Raw genomic sequence first — 18,201 nt, 5'->3', positions numbered from 1 at the left:
TCTGAAGAAACAAATGTTACTCTTTGGGGAGATGTATTGACGGATGGTAAATGGAAGGATGGATGGATGGATGGAAAGATGGATAGGTCTCTCAATGCCAGTTCTAATGATGCCACCTCTATGGATTTTAATTCTCCCTCTGCTGACACCTAAATGCATTTTACATATACTTCCACTAAAGGCCTAATTACATTTGATTATTTAGTATGACAATTTTTCATTATATCTTATCTCCCCCTCCAGAAAAACACAAAGCATTTCTTTTTGTGTGTGTGTTTTTTTCCTCGTCAACATGAAGCAAAAAGCTCTCTATATATATTAGGCATTAAATAGGTATACACTTAATTAACTTTTCCACTAATAAATTCAGAGAGAAAAAAAGTGGCAATAGCAGTAGAATAAATATCCTACTGCTTGTAACCATGAAAGCTTTAAGGTCAGAACACGCCCAGAGGTCCCTCTACCCATCAAATGTTACCTGGTCCATTTCTCAAACCATTAATTTTCCAATTGACTGGGGAGAAAAACATCAGTCGGTAGCAGAAAGCAGTCAGTCACTGAACTGAGTTAGATTTTTTTTTTTAATGACTCCATGAAAAAAAAAAAATCAAAGTCTATTAGTTTTTGAGCAACCATTCATTATTTACCTACTGAAGACGCCTCCAGAGCACTGATCGGTCCATTTTCATTAAGGAAACCATTACAGGAAGAACACAGAGCTAGCCATGTGCAGAGACAAACAACAGTTTGAGAAACATCCCCTGCTCTGAAAAGGCTGATGTTTTTTGGAAGGACTGTACACCCAAACCTCTCATAGACTCACTAGAAACTCTAGCATGTTCTACGCAGATGTGAACTGCACAGAACATGGTAGTTCTTCAAGCCTTCAATGCTTAAAAGCCATTTTCAAAAAGACATAATAAAGCCCTCCTCCCAGGAGGAGTACCAAAATGCCCAAAGCACAGCATTACTGGATATCGCTACACATAAGACTTCACCTGCGATACGATATGAATTTGGCTTTTATGGGATTTTGACAAAAGCCACTCAAACACTGGTAAGACATTTACGATTTCTTTTTATATCTAAAAGATTCTTCAGTTCAGTCCCTCAGTCGTGTCCGACTCTTTGCGACCCCATGGACTGCAGCACACCAGGCTTCCCTGACAAACATTAAAACAAAGCCCAGGTTTTAAATTAAGACTCCACCACCTAAGAGTTTCCAAAGCCCTTTGAGAAGCATCAGGGTATCATGAAGAAATGGCAGGTGCAAGCTCTCCCCAAGCTTCACCTCCCATTCCATGCTGTGATCCACTCCCAGAAGCCAGGTGTTCAAGAACACTTTCGCCCCTAGTTTTCAAGCCTGGAAGGGGAGGCAGGAACGGAGCAGAGCTCTGCACACTTCCTACCCTGACCTCCACTCACGCTCACACACAGTTCGTGTTCTTGCTTCTCTATTCTCTGATTCTTTATGTAAGAAGCTCAAATCTTTATGAGCAAATTTTAATTTATTAGACAATCAACAAAGTGGGTAACATGGTATCATTGTAAAGAATCGAATCCGTACAAATCCAGGGCCTTGAGAATATGAGCAGGTACTAAGAAATAAGACACAGCTCCAAAGATAATTCCTGTTCCCATGGGCTCTATTCATCCCTAGAATGAATTCAGAAGAGGCAATGCTCTATTAGATGTGGAAACTGTATTCTCAGGTTCTAAAGATAACGGTTAAGAATTCAGCGAAAACTTTTTCGGACTGAAAAGAAACAGGTGATGCTAGGATTAGCAAATGTGAAGGGGTCACACAACAGTTCTACAGGCTGTTAAAATGTTTTCTTTTTTAAGAACAAAGAAGAAGCCTTTAAATAACAAATTAGCATAATCAAATAATGTTGAAGTGATCCCTGGGCATACAAAATTCAAGTCAAATTAGTCATGGCCAAAGATAAAAGGAAAACTCTGCACTCATTCTCATGCTACTCTAAATTTTTATTACCTTCGTATTACATTATAGTTAGCTTTCAGTTAACATGCTTCCCCGGTGGCTCAGCTGGTAAAGAATCTACCTACAATGCAGGAGACCTGGGTTCAACCCCTGGGTTGGGAAGATCCCCTGCAGAAGGGAAAGGCTACCCACTCCAATATTCTGGCCTGGAGAATGCCACAGGCTGTACAGTCCATGGGGTCGCAAAGAGTCGGACATGACTGAGCGACTTTCACTTTTAGTTAATAAAATTTCAGCTAGTATTTCTCTGAAAAAAATCTAAAAAAATGATACAAATGACTTGTTTACAAAACAGAAGCAGACTCACAGACTTAAAAAACAAACCTATGGTTACTAAAAGGGAGAGGTATGGGGGACGGATCAATTAGGAGACTGGGATTGAGGGCGTGGAAACCCATTCCAGTATCCTTGCCTGCAGAATCCCATGGACAGATGAGCCTGGTGGGCTATAGTCCATGAGGTCACCAAGATCTGGACGTGACTGAAGTGATAAGCATGCATGTACATACTCCAATACAAAGTAAAAATTCAGAAAAAGATAAAGATTAAAAAAATAAAATTTAAACTGGCATATATTTGAAAATATTGATTCCCTTTTGTACCCTCAATCCCACTGTGAAACTCCAATTCAGGATGAGCCTCAGAATCTAACAAATCTACTCAGGTAAATATCTGAGCTCTTCTTTGCATTAATATATTCAAACTCCTGTCATTAGTTAATCTACCGTCTGTCTCTGGGCTATGTTTAAAGAGGAAACTGTACTGGATCTGAAGAGCAGTTCTCTCATGTTTTAAGGTAGACATAATTTGTAGAAATAATGAGAAAACAGGGTGCTCAGTGGATGAGACAGGAATCTACAGGACAGACAGCCAGGGAGAAAATGTTTTCCCAGCTTCCATTTTTTAACTCATTTGTGAATCTGCTATCAACAGTCTATCATCCTGATGACCAACATAAGGCATTCTGATTATTACATTTCTTGCTACCACTCCACAGAACACCGAGGAAAGTCTAGGAGAATCACCAACTTTTTTTTCTTTCCTTTTTACATTTACGAAAAGGTTGGGACTTCCCATAAAACAACAAAATGGATGTCTTTACTTTTGTGTTTCATATCCACAAGCTATTAGTCTAAGTAAATGTGACCAGTGTTCTTTTTATTTTGAAGAAAAAAAAAAGAAGACAAAGTAGAGAGCTTCATAAAATTTTCTCAGGGACTTCCCTGGAGGCTCAGTGGTAAAGAACCCGCCTGCCAACGCAGGAGACACAAGTCTGATCTCTGACATGGGAGGATCCCACATGCCACGCGGCAACCGGGCCTGTGTGCCACGTCTATTGAGCCTGTAACTGAGCCCCACGTGCTGCAACTACTAAAGCCCAGGCACCCTACAGCCTCTGCTCCACAACAAAAGAAGCCACTGCAAAGAGAAGTCCATGCACCGCAACGAGAGAGCAGCCCCTGCTCATTGCGAGGGAAGAGCCCATGCAACAGCGAAGACCTAGCAAGGTTAAAAATAAACAAATTATTTTTTTAAAAAACGTCCTTAGTTATTCTCTCATGAAAAGCAGAAGCCCAGCAACCACACTGCAACAAAAGGAAAAAATGTAAGTACTATCTCACTCAGCTATGAGTAAATAACTGTCCATACAAGAATGGAAAAATCCAAAGAAAAATATACCGGAGAAAATTATTCGAATGTTTCAAATGTTTTTAGCATAAAGAGATCACTTTCGATTAACATTACTGTTTCTCATTGGGTATTTAGAAAAAACACAGCTTTTTTTTTTTTTTAATTTAAGGAAAGGAAAAAAGTATGCTTTCTCAGTTCTATTCCAGAACAACACTACTCAAAGCATAAATAAAAAGTATGAAAATGATGCACTTAATAAGATATACATGGTGGTGATTTAGTCACCAAGTCATGTCCAACTCTTGTGACCCACAGACTGCAGCCTGCCAGGCTCCTCTGTCCATGGGGTTCTCTCCAGGCAAGAATACTGGAGTGCGGTGCCATTTTCCTTCTCCCAGATACACACAGGACCACATATAAAGTACAGTACAAGGTATTGTGAGTTTGGGTTTTCTTGGGCATTTTCTGCCTTTCTGGATTTTTATCTTGCAGGAAGGGAATGGTTTGGATATTCCTTAAACAGAAGTTAAGAAAGGAGTATGGATTTCGAAAGCCACAGTCAGGCCACCAGCAGGTCTGGAGAGCTGTTCCATCACGGCTTCTTCCCCGCTGCCGTCTGAGTAGCTCCAGCGTGTATGAATGCATAAGCGAAGAGTCTCCCACCTCACCTAACAGACATCCTGTACCAGCATCATCAGATATGACCACCATTAAAAATTCAACCGAAATCAAAAGACAGGGTGTGGCTGCTCCACCATAAAAGCTACACAAGCTTGGCCTCACAGTAACTCTCAAACTTAACACTTTCACTAACTGTCTTATTCAAGTGTACCAACCCGGAACTGATCCTTATTTAAGAGTGTTAAAAATACTTTAAGACATACAGGGAGTGCACTGAAGGTGCACATTTCAATAGTACACAGGTACTGAGGAGGGAAAAGAAAGTAAACCTTGAAAAAGAACTTCCAAGATTGAGGCGAGGACCAGAGGGCGCTCGACAACATGCACTGATTTTTTTTTGTCCTTTGCAAAGTACATGAGCTACAGCTCCCTATGTGGAACAGCCCTGCAGGCTGTTTGCTTCACCATTCAGCAGTTTTTGATGGCTCCAAAGAGCTACATTCTCAAAAGTAGTTATTCAGTTTTGTTACTGATTTAAAAAAAAAAAAAAAAACTCGAGCTCTTCAAACAGTTAAAAATCACAGAGATCTAAAAATCTTTCTTGGATTCCCACCTCTTAAAGAATGATTCTGGGAATGGTCAAATCAATGCTAACAGGAAAGTGTCCTAATGTACTTGAAAAACATTTTCAGAGATAATCATTTTCCCCTTTCTCTTCCTGAAATTCGAAGAAGGTCAGAAATAGCAAGCCACTTTGAAATCAGTGCTCCAATTACCCAGTGGGCATCTGAAAAGAAGCCCTCAGCTCTGCACAAAGGTTTGCAGAGGTGAGATGCTCAGATAACCTCGACCGTCCTTCACAGAAAGCAGTACTCCAGAAAAGCTGGCTCCTTAGGCAATATGCTATGACAAAGCAGTGGATAAAAAAATTCCAAATTCATTGTTTCAGCATCTGGCTAAGAAGAAAGTTAAGTACAAAGTAACAAAACCAAAGCAACCTACCTAATGCCAAATCACTTGTTTTATATGAATTTAGGAGCTTAGCATATTACAGCATTTCAGCCTATAGAAAAGTCTCTTTCTATCAAATTAAACTGTTATTTTGTTCAATGAGAATGTCCCTTGACAACTGAAATAAAGCGTTCAAAAAATATCCACTAAACTTTGGGATAAGCCCAGGACAGAACTGGGTCTCTACCCAGCAGTAAACAAAGGCAATCACTCTGAATCAATGGTGAATGTCAATCCAACAGCTCATCCAGCCATCTCTTAATTTTTCAGGAGCTTGGTGTTTCAAATTATAAACTAATGCATCAGGGTTAACACAATTCTTATTTAGACACAGGTTAGGCTACAACCTCCCATCAAATTTTAGGAAACACAGATGTTCTGAAATGCTGATGGAATGAAAATAGTCATGTAACAAAAATATTACTAAGTTGCCAGAAAAATAATTTACTCTATAATGATGAAAATGTTGAATTCAGAAATCAGTGACTAAAAACTGCCCCAAGAATCTCCTGTCTTCCTCGTTTCTGCCTCTCAGCTATAGAACAACAGAAGAGGAAAAAACAGTGGGGAAAGATACAGAATCCACATTTACCAAATCAAAATTTTGCTGTAAGTGGCAGGTTTTCTAACAATAAACTCTGAGTTCAGTGATCCTTTGTAACTAATCTACCAACTCACCTGATTCCACTTCAAAGTCGTGGTAAATCTTCCTTCCAATTCCAACTTGAGGTATTCTCACAAAACCTAGAGTAAAATAATTATGAACTTCAGTATGATCAGATTATTCTCAAATTTTGAAAATAGTAATAAAGGGGGAAATCATAGCTACCAATCAAGTCGTAACTGTGAAATGTTATACTTTCCCTCTAAAACCCTCTTTAATTTGTAATCTCTTTACGTGTAGTCAACATGTATCTAAATTTAAGCCAACCAATAGCCACTTCAATTTACACATTCTTTTTCTTGAACTTTTTGTACTGTATAATATAAAATTTACATTTATATACCACAAAATCGGGGTATAATCCATTAACAATGCTGTGATGGCTTCAGGTGAACAGTGAAGGGACTCAGCCATACATATACATGTACTCATTCGCCCTCAAACTCCCCTCCTGTCCACACTGCCACATTAACATTGAGCAGAGAGAGTTCCATGTGCTATACAACAGGTCCTTGTTGGTTATCCTATTTTAAATACAGCAGTTTGTACATGACCATCCCAAACTCCCTAACCATCCCATGCCCCGCACCCCAACCCAGCAACCCATAAATTCATTTTCTATGTCTGAGAGTCTCTTTCTGTTTTCTTTCTGTATTGTAAGTAAGTTCCTTTGTGTCATTTTGCATAACAAATTCTTAAACCTGACTATTCAATCTCTACATAGATTGCCAATCCAGGACCTCACCCCACATACTCTGATCAGGGAGTCTGGGGAGAAACCCAGGAAACTGTATGACTAAGAAGTGCCCCCAACAAGGTGACTCTGATGTAGCTGGTGATAGACTTGCCAGCGGTTCTCTACAAGGGGCAGTTCTATACCCTGAGGGACACCCTGCAATGTCTGAAAATATTTTTGGTTTCACAACAGAGGAAGGGGATATACACTACCAGATTTAATCGGTAGAAGCCAGGGATGCTGCTAAACAATCTATAAGGTTCAGGACAGTACACTTATCAGCCCAAAATGTCAACAGTGATGAGACAGAGAAATCTGTTCCAAAGCAACCAAATACTCTGCTGATTTAGAAATTCCACAGTCCTCTCACTGGTCCTTTCATATAAGTTATATATAAACTCTACTAGAATCATAAGACATTTCCTGTGGCTGCAGGCATCAGACATACATTGTTGTTGTTCAGCTGCTCGGTCGTGTCTGACTCTTTGCGACCCCATGGACTGTAGCACATGCCTGCATTCTTTCCCAGCATCAGGATCTTTTCTAATGATTAAGCTCTTTCCATCAGGTGGCCAAAATATTGGAGTTTCAGTTTCATCATCAGTCCTTCCAATGAATATTCAGGGTTGATTTCCTTCAGAATGGACTGGATGGATCTCTTTGTAGTCCAAAGGATTCTCAACAGTCTTCTCCAACACCACAGTTCAAAAGCATCAAAACTTCAGTGCTTAGCCTTCTTTATGGTCCACCTCTCACATCCATACATGACTACTGGAAAACCATAGCTCTGACTAGACGGACTTTTGTCAGCAAAGTAATGTCTCTGCTTTTTAATATGCTGTCTAGATTGCTCATAGCTTTTCTTCCAAGGAGTAAGCGTCTTTTAATTTCATGGCTGCAGTCACCATCTGCAGTGATTTTGGAGCCCAAGAAAATAAAGTCTATCACTGTTTCCATTGTTTCCCCATCTGTTTGCCATGACGTGATGGGACCAGATGCCATGATCTTCGTTTTCTGAATGTTGGGCTTTAAGCCAACTTTTTCACTCTCCTCTTTCACTTTCATCAAGAGGCTTTTTAGTTCCTCTTCACTTTCTGCCATAAGGGTGGTGTCATCTGCATATCTGAGGTTACTGATATTTCTCCCTGCAATCTTGATTCTAGTTTGTGATTCATCTAGCCCAGCATTTTGCATGATGTACTCTGCAATAGAAGCTAAATAAGCAGAGTGACAATATATAGCCTTGACATTCTCCTTTCCCAATTTGGAACCAGTCTATTGTTCCATGTCCGGTTCTAACTGTTGGTTCGTGACCTTCATACAGGTTTGTCAGGAGGCAGATATGGTGGTCTGGTATTCTTATCTCTTGAAGAATTTTCCATAGTTTGTTGTGATCCACACAGTCAAAGGCTTTAGGGTAGTCAATGAAGCAGAAGTTGATATTTTTCTGGAATTCTCTCGCTTTTTCTATGATCCAGTGGATGTTAGGAATTTGATCTGTGGTTCTTCTGCCCTTTCTAAATCCAGTTTGAACATCTGGGAGTTCTCGGTTCACATACTGTTAAAGCCTCGCTTGAAGAATTTGGAGCATTACTTTACAAGCGTATGAGATGAGTACAGCTGTGTGGTAGTCTGAACATTCTTGGGCATTGCCTTTCTTTGGGATTGGAATGAAAACTGACCTCTTCCAGTCCTGTGGCCACTGCTGAGTTTTCCAAATTTGCTGGCACATTGAATGCGGCACTTTAACACGCCCAACATTAAAACCCACGGTGAAAAAAGTGAAAAGCGTTAATCACTCAGTGGTTTCTGACTCTTTGCAACCCCATGGATTGTAGCCCACCAGGCTCCTCTGTCCATGGGATTCTCCAGGCAGGAATACTAGGGTAGGTAGCCATTCCCTTCTCCAGAGGATCTTCCCAACCCAGGGATCGAATCCACATCTCTTGCATTACAGGCAGATTCTTTACAGTATGAGCCACCAGGGAAGTCCCAGTACATGTACCTATTTCTAAAAATATTAAAATAAGTCAGACTACACACGTCCAAAAGAGCTTCCAAGAAATCCGTTTTTTAATGTTTGGGGAAGTGAACACTATTTCAAACTGGGTTAATTTCCAAACCCTATTCCTTAACATATAAAGTGGAAGACTAGAAGAGTAAGAAGAATCAAAACTTAATTTCACTCACAGATATTTCCAATTCCTATTGAAGACAAGGTGGTAAGTTTCTCTTCCAAACCTGTCACCTTGGACTCCCATCACTCATTCCGCCAAATATAAAGGGACTTCAAAACTTTTGTTAACTGCATTCAAAACAACACTCACTGAGGGCTTACCAAGTCCCGGCACTATGGTCTTACATAATACAACAGAACAGAGTTCCAGAAAACCCTGCAATGGGTCCTTCCTACCCTACCATAACCAGTGGTATAAACGTCAGACAAAGACTGTGGGAAAAAGAACCTATAAAGAATATTCTGAGCACCAGATACCGCAGATAATAAAACCTGCAGTTTTTACATGCCTGCCCTATAAACTGCACATACAGAATGGGAAAGGAAGCCTGAAATATTTGAAATATGTACTCTGTTTTTTTAATCTTAATTAATAAGCTATAACCAGCTAATTACATAAACAAAACATACCTGACACTTATAACCTACTTAGCTACATGAACAAACATGCCAACCTCAAACTCAAGTGAAAGGAGGTGATTTCCAAACACACTTAGAAAGATTCCACCAGGACTGCTGCATTCCCACTGGACGACATTTCCTTATATTCTAATTACAGTCTGATTTCTTTCCCTGAGTCCCCAGTGCTATCAAGGAACCACTCAAACTCACCCAAATCACCCCAGGCAGCGAGCACCTGGGTAGCTGATGGGTGGACTCACATTCCTAACTCAAAGCACCAGGGGGTTCAGAGGTCCAGGTAGAATGTGTGCCCAAGGCAGGGTTCCAATCTGGAGCTTCCCACCCAGCCCTGAGCATCCGAAAACAAGCCAAATGATGAGGAAGGTTTGCTGAATGACATGCTTTCCCAAAGGCAGGGCTCACACACAGTCTAGACTCAAGATGCCTGTTAACTCAGTGTAGAGCCCATCCTACCTCCCCTACAAAAAGAAGACCCCTGGGGAAGGAAGAGAGCTTCAGACAAAAGCAGAACAGCAGTGATAAACCTCTTAACATCCATCCACGGCTCCAGCTTTATGAAGCAAAGTAATTTGGGGGTCTTCCTTTCTTTCTCCAGGGAAGGAAGAAAGGAAAATCCAAAAATGAATAGGAAGGTTCAGAAATATTAGTGCACAATCTTAAATTTAAGCCCTCCTTTCATTTTTCTAGATTTAAATCGGTCTTTAAACAAAAACTCATAATTAAATTTCAAAACATAAACATTTCCTTTTTTTTTCTCTCTCAGCAGTAAAATATATTCTGTTCCAAAAAAGAAAGGTTGCTCAATTTCCTGTCAAAGCAATCCAGAGAAGGCCACCTACACTGTAAAAGCAGCAAGAAAAAAAAAAAAAAAGCTGAAGAAAAGCCTGTATGTGTGGGAGTGTTCTAAGTGCAATGTAACTACCACTCTGGGTTTTAAAAGCTTTTTTCCTCGATCATTCTGAGAAATATGAAAATTAGTGTAACTGCTGAAGAAAAGCTTGTCCTCCAACCTATCTAAGGAAAACAAGCCCTATGACGGATTTAGTTCCACCAAAGAAAGCAGGGGGTGGGCTGGGGTGGGGGGTGCGGTGTGTCCACAATTCAAGGCCTTACACTGTGATTCTTTGTACTAAGGAGGAAGGGCAGATTCTATCAAATAGATAACTTACATGGAATGTTCTCTGAGCTAAAAGGCTGCTCTGACAATAAACCCTCTCCCCCACAGCATCCTACTCCTATCTAGAACCACACAAATTTGTAGACTAGGGCCTTTATCCTAAACCTCTGGGGGCTAACCATTAACACACACAGTCACAAGACGGCTAGATTTGTGGATCAGTATAGCACTGAATTCGTCAATTTCCCCTAAACCTGCTTAAACTTTCTGAATACTTAAATTCTAAGACAGCAATCAACCAGCCCAATATATTTTATTAAAAGTCTGAACATGAACATGCTCAGCACTAAGGCAGAGGCAGTATGGTGAAAAAAGAAGAAGCAAAAAGTTTAAACAGCTCACCAGAGAATTGAGGAGAAAAGAACAGTACACAGAAAATAAGTTGAAATTAAATACAGCATTATCATTGAATTACAACACAGTAAAGTGCAAAGTTTCTGTAAATCATACTTTCCCTGGAAAGGAGCGTTTTGCTTTTTGTCACTAAAAGTAAAACACAGGTGAAGAGAAATAAATAATGAACCGGGAAAAGAACATAGTAAGGAGATGATGAATATAAACCGGAATACCAAAAGACAAATCGAGATATAACAGGAAGCCGCACAGGAAGGGCAGTTGCCAGACAAGACAGCACAAGAAAGGAAATCTCTTCAGCCTTACATGTGACTGGCTTGATAAGCTAACAGTTTTGAAAAAGTAAGCTCACAGGAGAAGTCTTCTTTGTTCTCTTTAATAATCTCAGGTCAACCTACCAAAAAATTTTTTTTAAAAGGCTGCAAGATTAGAATAACTTAATTTCCCTAAACTACTTGAGAAAGAAAGTGAAGTCACTCAGTCATGTCCAACTTTTGGCGACCCTATAGACGGTAGCCCACCAGGCTCCTCCGTTCATGGGATTTTCCAGGCAAGAGTTATGGAGCTGGCTGCCATTTCCTTCTCTGGGGATCGTCCCGACCCAGGGATCGAACCCGGGTCTCCTGCATTGCAGGCAGATGTTTTACTGTCTGACCCATCACATCATGGGTCTATCACCCCTACAGAGTTTGCTGAGTCATTTTTATAAACAAGGACATTCTCCTCCAAACCTGCAATAACTACGACCATCAAGACCCAGAAATTAACAGTACAGTCACCAAATCCACAGTACGGTCACCTAATCCACAGACTTGACTTTCTCCAGCCACCCCATAGTGTCCATTTTAGTAAAAGGATCCAATCCAGGATGTCACACTGCACTGACTTTTCAAAGCTCGATATTCTGTTTCAATCGAGAATTCCTCACACTATCCTTGACTTTCATGACCTCAACAATTTTGAGGATGTCAGGCCAGTTTTGTAGCATGTCCCTTCCTTTGGGTTTGTCTGATAACCTCCTGATGACTAGTTTCAAGTTATGACTTTTCAGCAGGAATACCAGAAAAGAGTTCCTTCTTCTTGTTGTACCCTACCAGGTGGTATGCTATTTCCATTTTTTTTCCCCCTGACTGATAGTGCAAACTTAAATTACTTGATTAGGGTGCTATGTGCCAGATTTCCCCACTGTAAAGCGACCCTTTTCCTCTTTGTAATTAATAAGTATTTTTTGAAGTGGTATTTTCAGACTATATAAATATATCTTAATTCTCAACAAACTTTTACCCAATACTTGATTGCTGTCCATTGAAAATTCTTGGCCAAATTAATTATTTGATGATAGTTACCCAAAAAGTGTATTTTTAGGTCTGATAATTTCAACCATTTCAGTGGGGAAAAATGGTGTTTAGAAACTAAGATCAGGGTGTGCACACTGCAATTGTGTTATCACTATTTCAAGGTCATCTAACTGAATGGAAACACACACTTAAATGCACACACACTTACTTCTTCATTTCTTTCTATATCCATGTCTACTGAAAACCATGAGTTCATACAGGCACCCTGAATTTCAATCCAATACTGTAAGATTTGTCCTGGTTCCCCCCTTTCCCTTCCTATAAAATGGTGTATCTGGTTCCTATCAATTTCTATTTCCTTACTGGATTCATCCCCCAGGGATGTCACACACTGTCCCTACCTCTGACCCAGTATCAGAAGCCTTGCTCTAAAGGACCAGTAAAAGGGAAGCCTAGGATAGACAAAAAAGGAAAAAAAATCATAGATTAAAAAAAATCACCCTACACCAGCCAGACACCACCACCAAAAAAAAAAAAAAACAAACCTGTAACCCCAACTCCATGCCCATCAGCAAAGATGGGCGGAGATCCAAGAGTTCTACACTCACTGGCAGTGATAAAGCACTCTTCAGAGACAACATTTTCACAGAGCCCAAACAGGCAAAGCTAAAAACACACAGTAGTCCCTTTCTATTCTCTATTCACATCCCCCAGTGGCTGCCTGAAACCATGGATAGTACCGACCCCTACACAGATACATCTGATACTGCAGATTCAGCTCCAGACCCCAGCAGTAAACTGAGTATCTCAGTAAAGGAGTCATATACATTTTGGTTTCCTAGTGCATATAAAAGTTATATCTATACTATACTGTTGTCTGTTAAGTGAGCAATAACATTATGTCTATTGGAGAAGGAAATGGCAACCCACTCCAGTGTTCTTGCCTGGAGAATCCCAGGGATGGGGAGCCTGGTGGGCTGCCATCTCTGGGGCCGCCCAGAGTCGGACAGGACTGAAGTGACTTAGCAGCAGCAGCAGCATTATGTCTAAAAAAAAAACCATGTATTACCATAGCTTAATTTTAAAATATTGCTAAAAAATGCTAACCATCATCTGAGTCTTCAGGGAATCATAATCCTTTTTTTGCTGGTGGAAGCCTTGAAATTTTATGAATTGTCAAAATATGACACAGAGACTCGAAGTAAGCAAACGCCTGACATGGGGTTGCCACAAATCTTCAATTTGTATTTCTTTCCTTTTAACATCAAGAACTTTCACCTTTTTACTTAAAGCAAGCCCTTCATCTCTGACACATCCCAATTGCCAGCATCGCTGTTCCTGTACTTTGGAGACCATTATCAAGTAAAATAAGAGACCCTTTAACAGCACTGCAGTTTCACAAGAGTCAATCTCGTAACTGGGATGACCATATGCTGGACAAAGGGATGGTTCACATCCAGGGCGAGACGGCTCCAGATCTCATCACGTTACTCAAAACAGTGTTCAATTTAAAACTGATGAACTTCTCCATTTAAAGGAATTTTCCATTTAATGTTTATTTCTGGAATTTTCCATTTAATATTTTCAGAGCACAGCCAATCAGAGGTAACTAGAACCATAAGAAGAGAAACTTCAGATAAGGGGGGACTACTATATTGTGTACAGATACACTTATTTTTAAAAGCAAGGGAGTGCTGAACATAAAATTCTGGATAGCAGTCCCCTCCAGAGGAGGTAGGAGGGTGGGATCCCAGAGGGACACACAGCAGCTTCGAGTACTGACCCGGCTCCAGCGCTTAGCGTGAACTTGCAACGTTGCGCACAAGTTTCTTGACAGACACCACGGTGCTTCACCAAACCACAAAGCCCAGTGGTTTAGCTCAGCCTCAACTGCACATTTGAGTTTTGAGGCATAAAAAGGTTAAGCATGTTCCCTATGGTCACACAACTAACAAACAGGGGCTCAAACGCAAAGCCAGGTCTGACTCGGATGCTTCGGACAGAGCCCTCTACTATTCCTCAGACAGATGAGAGAACACGGGGAGGAGAGATGGAGTTAATGATTCTGAGGGAAAGACTCCTTCCTTCTGTGCCTCTGAACCATTTCCAGAATGGTTTCCAGGGTATAGGAGGAACAGAGGCCCAAAACCAGAGGTATTAAAAATCTTCCTAAAGGCAAGGACAGAGGGCAGAGGCACAAACCTGGGCCATACTTGAGACTTTAACTGCCAGAGTAATGCAATCCTTTAGGGAAGAGTTTCCATCACATTCCATAGGCTAACAAATGCTGGTTCAATTCAGTCACCAGTAAAACCTGCCCTCGGAAGGCCCCGGTAAAGTCTTACTACTAACTGACGTTTGGTTTTGTTCTGAAATCAGAGGACAAGAGAGAGAAGACCAGCAATCTATTCATGAAATTCCAACCACAGCCTAAATATGGTGCAACTGTACATGACTTAGTGCATGGCATGAAACGTCAAATCAGTGATAAAATGTCAAATCCTTTTAAAGAATTTATATCACAGGATAGGAAAGGAGAATAATACTATTCCAAAAGGAAGGACCAAGACATCCTGCGAAGCTTAAATACCACTCTACTCCCTGGGATCAGCCATGGTGAGGGGTGGGGGAGGTGGGGGGCGGGGGAGTTAAAATAGTATAAACCTCAAAAGATGGGTATCCCTAAAAAGAAAACAAACAAAAGATACTGTATTTATCTTCTCAAAAAGTCAGAAATAACTACATTGTAACTGCATTTCCAGAGTCTACTGAGGTCTTTAATAACAAGTCACACTGCCTGAAGAAGTCTTATGATCATCACTAATGATTTTGTGATCTTAGCTCACGTTTTCTAAGTTTATCTTTAAACTGCAGTAAGTTTTTCCACTGTAGAGTATAAATTGTTGTTGATCAGTCACTCAATCGTGTCCGACTCTTTGCAACCCCATGGACTATACACACAGTCCATGGAATTCTCCAAGCCAGAAAACTAGAGTGCGTAGCCGTTCCCTTCTCCAGGGGATCTTCCTAACCCAGGGATTGAACCCAGGTCTCCCACAATGCAGGCGGATTCCTCACCAGCTAAGCCACCAGGGAAGCCCAGGAGGACATGTGTGGATGATACAAAGATAATTCAAAACTCAGTCAAGTTCTATGTTGCAGCTTAAAACTGTGCACCATACAAAAAGGTTAAGAAATGTAAAATCACCTTGTAAATACGATAAGCATGTGAAAAGCACACACACAAAGATAAATCCCACTAGATGAAAAGGAAAGGCATTTAAAAGAACTCTTTAGGGCCAAGGCTTTTTTTAAGTTTCTTTATGAAAAGCAATCAGGTGCTGTTGAAATCCACACTTGACATTAAAGAGACAAGATGTTATCCCAAGGAATTTTTCAGTGAGAATGACAAACTGAATAAATTAATCCACAGGCACTTGTTTCTCCCATCCTATTGTATTAAGTTTCTGTGATCACAAGGCGAACAGTCATTATCCTTGAGAATTAAACAAGAAAAACCCAAAATACATAAGAAAAAACTGTGTTACTTTAATGTCAAAAAGAGAAAACCTTGAAACCCACTAAAGAGTTTCATTGTAAACTCGAAGATAATGAATTTTGGGTAAAAATCAATATGCCTATTTGAAAAATAAATCCTCCCAAGCTAACCTAATTTCTTGTTACTGAGACAACCCACTTATTCAGGGACTACAGAACTTGAATTTTTTAATATTAACAAACTTGACAATTGGTGAAGACACAAGAAAAATGTTCTTCCCAGGAACGTACATATCAGTAGTTCTTTGATCCTAAGTTGTTCAAACAAGTTCTTATTCTTCCTTTCCCTGTAACTGTAAGCATAAAACTTCTAAACAGAGTCAAGAAAATAAAGTGATTGGAAAAAAAGGCTAAAGGGGTGATGCCAAGAGAAATAAGTCCTTTTACAGGCTTATTTATCATCATGAAGCTTCTCCATCTCCGTTCAAGTTACCTCTATCTATTCATTTCCTCAAAGCAAAAACCTGAAATTTATTCTCCACCCCTTTCTTTCACATCCCATATCCATTCTGTCAAGACCTATAAATTCCAACTCCTGAAGACCACCTAGAATTCCTCGGTCACCATACCGGTCTCAGCCACTGTTCTCTCAAGACAGCTGCCCCAGATTCCTCATTCATCTTTCTACCCATGATTACTTTCCACAGTGGTCACGCTGACTTTTTAAAAACTTGAACTATATTTGATTCCTCTGCTGAAAATCCCCCAGGACTTTTCATGTTCTGAGATGCTAAGAAATGTGAAGGGTGTAAGATTTTGCCCTAATTTCAAGTTAATGAGTTAGCCTGCCACAGTTGTGCGGATGCTGGCAGAAGACAGGAGACTCCTGGGTCAGAGATAAGACTTCATTACCCATAGCAACGCAAGTAGCCAGAGTTTCAGCATTTCGGGGATCAGCTTCCCACAAGGCGGCTAACACAAAGGAGGCCAGAGGGCACCTGCACAGCAGTGGGTTGTTTAGCAGGAGAGGAACCCTGATTTTAATGAACCTAAGTCTTTAACAATGGGCAGTAAGCCCATCTGACCTTTACCCTAGGAGGAAACGGTGTCTTTACTACACTAGACAACAGTGTGCTTGATTATTGCTCTGGACAGAGACACTCTCTATCTTCCAAGGCTGATGCCCGTACAAACCATCCTTGAAAAGGCCATCCAGAACAAGGGTAGACAGTGCAGAAACACGAGACGCGTGGAAAGCTATCTCCCGACACAACAGTACAACTCAAATTGCTCACCATGGTCTACCAGGCCCTACGTAACTGATCCCTTTCTCTTTGATTTCATGTGGCCATCTTTGGCATCCTCGTAAATAAGCCAAGCTTGGACTATCCTGGCCGTGCAATGGATTAAGAATTTCCCTGCCATAGCAGGGGACGTGGGTTCCATCCCTGGTCTGGGAAGATATGCCGTGGAGCAACTAAGCCCGGGCACCACAGCTACTGGGCCTGTGTGCCACAGCTACTGAAGTCCATGCACCCCAGAGCATGTGATCTGCAACAAGGAAGCCACAGTAATGAGAAGCCTCCGAACCTCACTGAAGAGGAGCCCCCGCCTGCCGCAACCAGAGAAAGCCTGTGTGCAACAGAGACCCAGTGCAACCAAAAATAAAATAAATTATTAATTTAAAAAAAAAAAAACAAGCTCTCTGCTGTCTCAGGGTCTTTGCCTGTGTGCTCTTTTTATCTGAAATGCTCTTTCCCTGGTTTGGATGTCATGTCCCAGAAAGACCTTCCTTCATATTTCCTTTTGATCACTCTGCTCACTCATTCATTCAATAAACATTTATTGAGCACCTACCACGTGCTAATCATTATTATTACAGGAACAATAATTACCTCATCAACTTATTTACTGACAGTCTTCCTTGAGAGTAGAAACCTTGTCTTTAGATACAGCCAAAGGCCTAGAACTGTGCCCTCAATAAAACTCTGCTGAATAAATGAATAACTATCGTAATAAGAAGTACTGAAATATTTCCAGATAAACATAGGAAAATAACAGAGCATTGAATAAAAGTCATGGAATTAGAAGTGAAAGTCCTAAAGTCAAACCCTGGAGTCATCTTTCAGTGATATGTAAGCAATTCTACTAGGTTTCTGTAAAACGAAGAAAATCCCTCTTCCACTTAACCCATAAGATTACATGAGGATCAAATAATGTAATCTTTTTGGAAGCCCTTGCAACACTAAATATAGTTTAAAACAAGTAACAATTTGACAGTTTACAGTTATTAGATAGTCATTTAACAAGAATATATTAGGCCCCTACTATTGAGGGTGACTCTATTATGGAACTTTATAATGAAAGTGTTTAACCTAAAATGAAATTAAACAATGTTTTATTGCTTAATAAACTTGAAGGGGAGTCATTTTCCCCCCTTTAAATGCCCTGTGAACACACCTTAAAAACTTTCAGATAAAAGGTGAGTCACCTTTACCTGTCCCTGATCCCAGAATATATATATGTATATGCGTGTAGACAGGGCT

This window comes from Ovis canadensis, chromosome 7, assembly GCF_042477335.2.
Source record: "Ovis canadensis isolate MfBH-ARS-UI-01 breed Bighorn chromosome 7, ARS-UI_OviCan_v2, whole genome shotgun sequence".
Classification (NCBI taxonomy): Eukaryota; Metazoa; Chordata; class Mammalia; order Artiodactyla; family Bovidae; genus Ovis; species Ovis canadensis.
This window is presented reverse-complemented; position numbering follows the sequence as displayed.